Raw genomic sequence first — 7,344 nt, 5'->3', positions numbered from 1 at the left:
TTAAACAAAACACATTTTTCTTTCAAAATTACCTTATTGATTACATCAAAAAATCATATAATTAAATAGCATAGGAGTCAAGCTTTTATTTGATGTACAACATATTGGGTTCAGTGCCGCTAATTTTTATTTGTATTTATTTATTTATTTGTTACAGTCTTGCGACTTTAAAGTACAGATAGATATTTTTAATATATAACAAAGTATGCGAATATGTAAGTTAAAGTTTCAATTACAAAGCTGTTTCTAAAACTATCAAATAACCTATATAAATGTCTAACTAGTTGGGTAGCTGGCGAGGCCTAGTCTCCAGTCTAGCTTTACTTATGTACTATGTACAGCGGGCGGAAAGACCTTGTTTCCCCCGTTCCCACGACAGTCGGGTCTACGCAACCGGAACGACCCAGATTTATATTTGGCCACTCCAGCAACACTCCCCAAAAACTCTTTGAGGAGCTTGTATGCTGCTACAACAACAACAACAACCTTGTTTCCCCCCAGTCCCACGACAGCCGGTTCTACGTACCGGAATGACTCGGATTTTACCCGACCAGGGGCTGTTGTTTCGGCGATCTAACCCCGTTTAGGTCGGCGAAATCCCTCAAAAGTTGTACGTCCATAGGGCTACTTCTTTTTCGCATACATTTGCTCAGGGCTGGCATTGAGTCAAACCCTGGGCCAGAAACATATACCTGCTGCGTGTTACACCACAACTCCACCTCCGTCAGATGCAATACATGCAATGGATGGAGCTACCTCCGAGTTTGCTCAGGCCTCACGACTCACAGGCAATGGACCACTGCGTACGTGGCACCTTGCTGCACCAATCGCACTGCCTCCACTGCACAACATAGTCCGCCTGAGCAACTCAACACAAATACAACCGCACCACAACACAATACAATAGACAATACCACAGACACAACAGACCACACCACAGACACAACTGCACCACCACCCTCACGCCACCGCCAACAACTCCTAGTTCCTCCGACAATCTGCACGGTGTGCCAGTCCACGATATTCCGTAATGTGACATCAGTCAATTGCAACACCTGCCTTGGCTGGTGTCACTTTAGGGCATGCTCAAGACTGCGCACCACGCGAGATTGGACGAGGGACTATGAGGGCCCATGCTGTGCTGCTCGGTCGCAACCCCCCAGCTGCGAAGCCGACCACTAACACCACAGGGCAACAGCCTCAGCAGCAGCAAGCACAGCATGTGGCGGCACGGCAACACACATCACTAACACCCCACATTCCAATAAGTCTCCCTAGGCACACGAAGATTTTACAATTCAACTGTAACGGACTTCAGAGCAAAATCGAGGAGATAACGGTCTTCATGGGTCGGCACGGAATATTAATAGCTGCGGTCCAACAGTCGAGGCTGCACGGCAATTCAACACTGTAGGGGAACACAATTGGCTGAGCAGATATACCATTCGACATTCTGCACAATGAACGACGACGCACCCACCAGGATTATGGGCAGCTGCTGCAGCTCGCCAGACCTAACAATAGTCAGTGCTGCTCTGATAAACACCGTATCATGGCGACCTATGCTGACTTTAGCATCAGACCATCTGCCCATAATCATCTCGATAGATAAACCAGCCGACTTTGCTTCCGCGGATCACCGGACCTATGTCAACTTTTCTAAAGCTGATTGGAAAGACTTCGCGGATGTTACTGAATGCTCCTTCACTGCACTACCTATAGCAACCGACGTTCACGTAGGTGAACGTAAGTTCCGCAGGGTTGTCACTGCTTCTGCAGCCCGCTTCATCCCAGCGGGAGGCATCTCGGACCCTCGTCCGAATTTTCCAGCAGAAGCGGCTGTCCTAGCCGATGAGCGCGGCAACCTTCGTCAGGCCGATCCCGGAAATCCCCGCATAAGGGATCTCAACTCGGAGATTCGGCAACTTGTGAACGTACATGAGCGGAAGAAGTGGGAACAGCATCTGAAGACCTGCAACTTCGCCTCTGGTGTGAGTAAGCTTTAATCAACCGTGAGGCCATTGTCCAACCCGACGAAGCATGACGGCAGAGTTGAAATAGACTTTGGTGAACACGCTTCCTCGGACCCGTAGCGATGCGCGAGCTACTTTAGCCGGCAGTTCATACTGCATCCTCCGGTGGACAAAACCAAGCGTCGAGTGACCAGAAGGCTGCACAAACTGCCAACAAATTGTACCCCCCTTGCTTTCACCTGCGGTGAAGTTCAGGTGACCATCGGGAAGGCGAAAGCCTCCAAAGCCATTGGACCCGATGGAACATGCATGCTGATGTTGAAAAATTTGGGGCCTACGGGAGTAGCGTACCTAACGGAGGTCCTAAAATTGTCAATGGCCACTGTCGTCATGCCAGACATATGCAAGATGGGGGGAGTGGTCCCACTGCTCAAACCGGGGAAACCCGCCAACAAAGGAGTATTATCGTCCGATAACGCCCCTTTCCCCGGTAGCGAAGACACTAGAGGCCTTGCTACTTCCGTATTTTACAAACCACCTGACCCCAGCGAAGCATCAGCATGGATTCCGTAAAGTGCACAGTACAACAACAGCACTTAACGCAATAAAAACCCAGATAACTCGTGGCCTAAACCGAAAGCGCCCCTGTGAAAGAACCATTCTAGTAGCGCTGGACCTGTCTAAGGCGTTCGACACTGGCAGCCATTCAACGCTACTAGAAGACATAGAGGCCTTCTCTCTCCCACAGGGACTCAAACGGTGGTCGGCGAATTATCTGAGTGGTCGTCACTCGTCAGTAACTTTTAGAGACAAATCGAGAGATGGTGAAAACGGCCCTAAGTAGAAAATAGACACTTTAGCAATGCTGGTAGAATCCCCATGTGAGAAAGGGCGCATAGTCACATCTACAAAAAAGAACTGGTCAAGTTTTTCATATTAACCCCCGAAATAATAACAAGACCGATGTCAAGCTAAGTAGACGTGTTAGTCGGTGCGCTGTAGTCACTTCACATTTAGTCCGAGTTTCCGTTGATATATTTGCATTTGAAGTGATTGCGGGTCTCATCAATCTATCTCTACACCTCATACCGAGTAGTTTCGTTGACTATATTTTGTGTGTGCGATATTTGTATTTAACAAATTGCCTAAATTTAATTTCAAGCAAAGCTTAAAATGTCAACAAGAAGCAAATTTACGCGCCAGACGGTATCGACAACGCAGAACAGTTCTCTCAATAGACCTGAAAAAAAGAGAGCTCGCCACCGTCATCATGGCTTCAGCGCATTGAAGAGCGACTGGACTTGCAGAGAAGGAGCATTGTAAAGAGATAGCTGAGCGGATAAAAACGTCTGAAGAGCGAGTGATGCAGCGATTTGGCGAGTTAACGGCTGACCTGGCGAACCTTCGAAAGGCGCTGCGAAAAATTGAAGAACGTGTGACAAAGGCAGAATTCCAAATCGCGCAGAATAAGCAATTGAAAAAGGAAGTGGTGCAGCTTAAGAACGAGGTAAATGATTGCCAAAATCTTGGTGTAACCACTGATTTTATCATCAATGGTCTCCCCTACGTTGACAACGAGAATTTGGAAGCTACCTTTAGTAGTCTGTGCCAGAGTTTTGATTTGCCTGCGCTACAGATTCGCCCTGCGTTTCGAATATCAAAACAGAACAACTCCACTGCTTCAGTGATTGTGAAGTTGGTGTCTTCGCTCCACCCTCTTCAAGTCAGTACACGCTTCTGCAAAGAAAAAAAACGACCACTAATGCTCCGTGATATTGGCTCCAACTCAGATGGGAAAATACATATACACGAGTGCCTTACGAAAAACAACCGCGAGCTAATGCGCTATGGAATGCATCAACGAAGAGATAAAAAGCTGGTGGCTGCTTTCTCAGTTCGTGGGAATGTGTATGTACGCGTTCGCCCTAAGTGCAAAGCCGTGAAGGTAATTGATATGGAGAGCGTCAAAAGTGTTGTTGCTGCAGACACCTGATAGCGAGTGTTTATGTATAGCTGTTATGTTTACCATTTGTTTATCTCGTATGTGCTCTTTTTTCTTCTATTGCTCAACATCTTGCATCTGCTGCTTTCCTCTTAACTATTCTGCGTCTTATCTTAAGTTATTCTTTAATTACTCTTCTCTTGAACTCGTAATTGTTTTCTTAACTACATGCCATGCGTTACTCTGTCTTTTGCCAATGTCTTGTTCTTATGCAAACATACATACATGCTGTATTTGCTTGCTTTTAGTTGTTTCTGTTTTGGTCCAGTTTTGCGAATTTAAGTATAGGTCTGTTCGATAAGTCGGGCTACCGCGTTAATGAAAATAAGAAAGTTGATATTGACATTTTGTGTAAACAAAATGATGGTCTTAATGTGGTGCATTTTAATGCACATAGTCTAAGCCGAAACAAACTTGACTTTGCTAGGTAGGTCTTCGAAGAGTCTGCGGTGGATGTAATTTCGTTAATGAGACTTGGTTTTAAAGTGACTTTCCTGACTTCAACCTTTCTTTCAATGGGTTCCATTTATTGAGGCATGACCGCATGCATAAAAAAGGGGGAGGAGTTGCAGTGTACTGCAAACAAAATCTTAAATTCAGACTGCTAGCAAAGTCGAATAATAGTGAAACTGAATACAACTTTACTGAAATATCTGATGGCGAAAACAAAATTCTTGTATCATGTGTGTATAATCCTAGTAAAATTGTTTGTCTTGATCCATTTTTTGCTGAAGTGTATGAATATGTGTTAGATTATGAGCGTATATTGGTTTGTGGAGATTTTAATGTAAATTTACTTGTGAATGAGCCTTATAGTTGCAAATTAATGGATCAGCTGGCAACAGCAGGACTCTGCGTTGTTAATGGATCTATCCCAACGAGATATGCAAATAATTCTCCACCTAGTCTCCTAGATTACTTTATAACCTGTGATCTCAAGTATATCCTTAAATTTGACCAAGTTGACTTTATTTCTGACCATGACTTAATATTTTGTACTGTAGATGTTGTATTGAATCGTCCAAGCTTAAGCACTAAATTTGTTTATCGTGATTTTAAATCATTAAATGTAAACTCATTACATTCTGACTTGAGTGAAGTAAATTGGCGTAGGTGTTTTTTTCTTGCCACAGTTGATAATAAACTTGACTTCCTAAACAAACACCTGACCATGTTATTTGATGTTCATGCCCCTCTTCGTTCTGCTAATTTTATAAATTGTTCATGTCCATGGTATACTTCCAGAGTTAACTCTGCCATTAAGAAACGAAATAAATCTTATGCAAAGTGGAGAAAAAATAGTACAGACTTGACCTGGCGCCGTTACAAAGAAGTTCGTAATGAAACTAACAGTATAATAAAGCAAGCAAAGCGCTGGTATAGCAATTCTAAACTAGATCCCTCCCTTCCATCTAAAGAGCTATGGCGCAATCTAAAGAATTTTAAAATACATGGTAAAGAAAGATCTGAGTGTGATATAGACGTTGATATGCTTAATGATTACTTTGTCAGTAATATAACCAAAAGTACTGTCGCCTCAATGGATTTTTCATCCTGTACCAGTTTAAAAGACGAGTTTCAATTCACGACAGTTAGTGAGCTTGACGTTCTGAGGTCACTATCGAAAAAAAAGCTATTATTATATTATTATTTTACGGAAAAGGTAAAAAATTTAGGTTTCATTGTTAATACAAAACTTACGTGTACTGACCATGTAAATAAGATGGTAGGAAACGTGTATGCCATACCGCGCAAATTAAGGGTGTATGCTGCATTCACTCCAGTGGAAACCAGGCGCAAATTAGTACTTTAACTGATTTTGCCACTCATCACGTACTCTGAGGTAGTGTACAGTAAATTAGATTCGATATCGTGCCATAAAGTCAATGTTGCCTTTAACAATGCTACACGTTATGTATATGGGATCAGCAGATACGAACATATTTCTCCTTGGCAGACAAAGATATTAGGCTGCAGCCTTGAGAACTACCTGGCATCTAGAAATTGTATATTTATGTACAAACTTATTGTGTGGAGGATGCCTAGCTATCTGTTTGAGAAGTTGATACCAGCCAAGTCACGAAGACACCACAGTCTTATCGTTCCAAAAATTAATTACCTAACATCCACCAGACTATTCTTCATTAACGCGGCTAGGGTTTGGAACTCGGTGCCGGAGTCCGTAAAGGCTGGACTAGGCAGATTCAACTACAAGACACTACTTTATAACTATTTTAAAACAGTATGATCGCTGGGTATCAGGACATTAAACTCTTAAAACTCTTAAACGTGTATATTTCTTCCTTTACAATTCAATTCTCAATTTCTATAATTTTTTTATTTATTTCCTCTTTCCTTACACTTATCTAATTATTAAGGATAATTTGTAATTTAATTTAATTTAGGTTTAAGTAAATATTGTCATTGTTATTACTATTTTACTTTCCACGTACAGTATATAATGGATGAAGTACTATTAAAAGACCTAAGTCTTCTTCTGTACTACTAGAAAAATAAATAAATTTCTGATGAGGAAATTTCATGCATCAGCACTGACCGTCAGGTGTCCGGTCATTTGCCAGTAAGATTTCTTGTAGGGCAAATAAAGCGACTCATATTTCCTATTGAATGACATCAAAATTTTTTGAAAAACAGCATTTGACCTTTGACCTTTCGTAACTAAAGTAGTTTGCATTACCGCGCCAAAAAAATTATACCGTTATATTTATCTTAAAAACCTCTATCGAACTAAATTTTTTTTTTGCAACTCTCCCACTGTTCGGATTCTTAACTTGTTCCAATTTTTGGGAAATGTTTGCTTATTTGTACAACGATTTTCGGATGGGAGGCGGAGGGGAAGGGGGCGTGGGCCCAAAACCCACCTTAAACGAAAGAGGATGGACGACGCTTTATGAAAAGTCACCGCCCCCCCCCCCCCCCCTCCCCCCCCCTACAGAACCCCTGGGAGCTGTTTGAAAATAGGGGAAATTTGGAGTTTTTGCAAAAGGATTATAACTTTCACGCCCCACTCCTTTCTGTGTTGCCCAAGAAGAGGGGCTGAACACCATTTGCAAAGAACACCTTTCTGCGTAGGCGGCCTTCGGCCACACTTAGGGATTATAACCCACACTAAGTAGAATTCGCCTTTCTGTGTTGCCGAAGAAAAGAGGCTCAACACCTTTTGCAGAGATATTTCGTGGATATTTTTTGTTTGACAGCTCAGCTCGGAAATTTGCCAAAAATACCATATTTCCAACCGACATTCCCAGTACAAATTTTATGCATACGACATCGCTGTTGGTGGCATTACTTTGCTGCTGTGTATACATTCCAGTATAAATGGACCTTCATTTCCATTTAACACGCGTG

At 42.6% G+C, this 7,344-nt stretch overlaps 1 pseudogene; it reads left to right on the top strand.

The window, feature by feature from the left end:
* Window positions 1–2,817, top strand: part of LOC118752605 — a 17,602-nt pseudogene extending 14,785 nt beyond the window's left edge.
* Window positions 2,818–7,344: the final 4,527 nt, after the last annotated feature.

This window comes from Rhagoletis pomonella, unplaced genomic scaffold (assembly GCF_013731165.1).
Source record: "Rhagoletis pomonella isolate Grant_MI unplaced genomic scaffold, Rhpom_1.0 Rhpom_scaffold_01685, whole genome shotgun sequence".
NCBI lineage: Eukaryota > Metazoa > Arthropoda > Insecta > Diptera > Tephritidae > Rhagoletis > Rhagoletis pomonella.
This window is presented reverse-complemented; position numbering and strand designations above follow the sequence as displayed.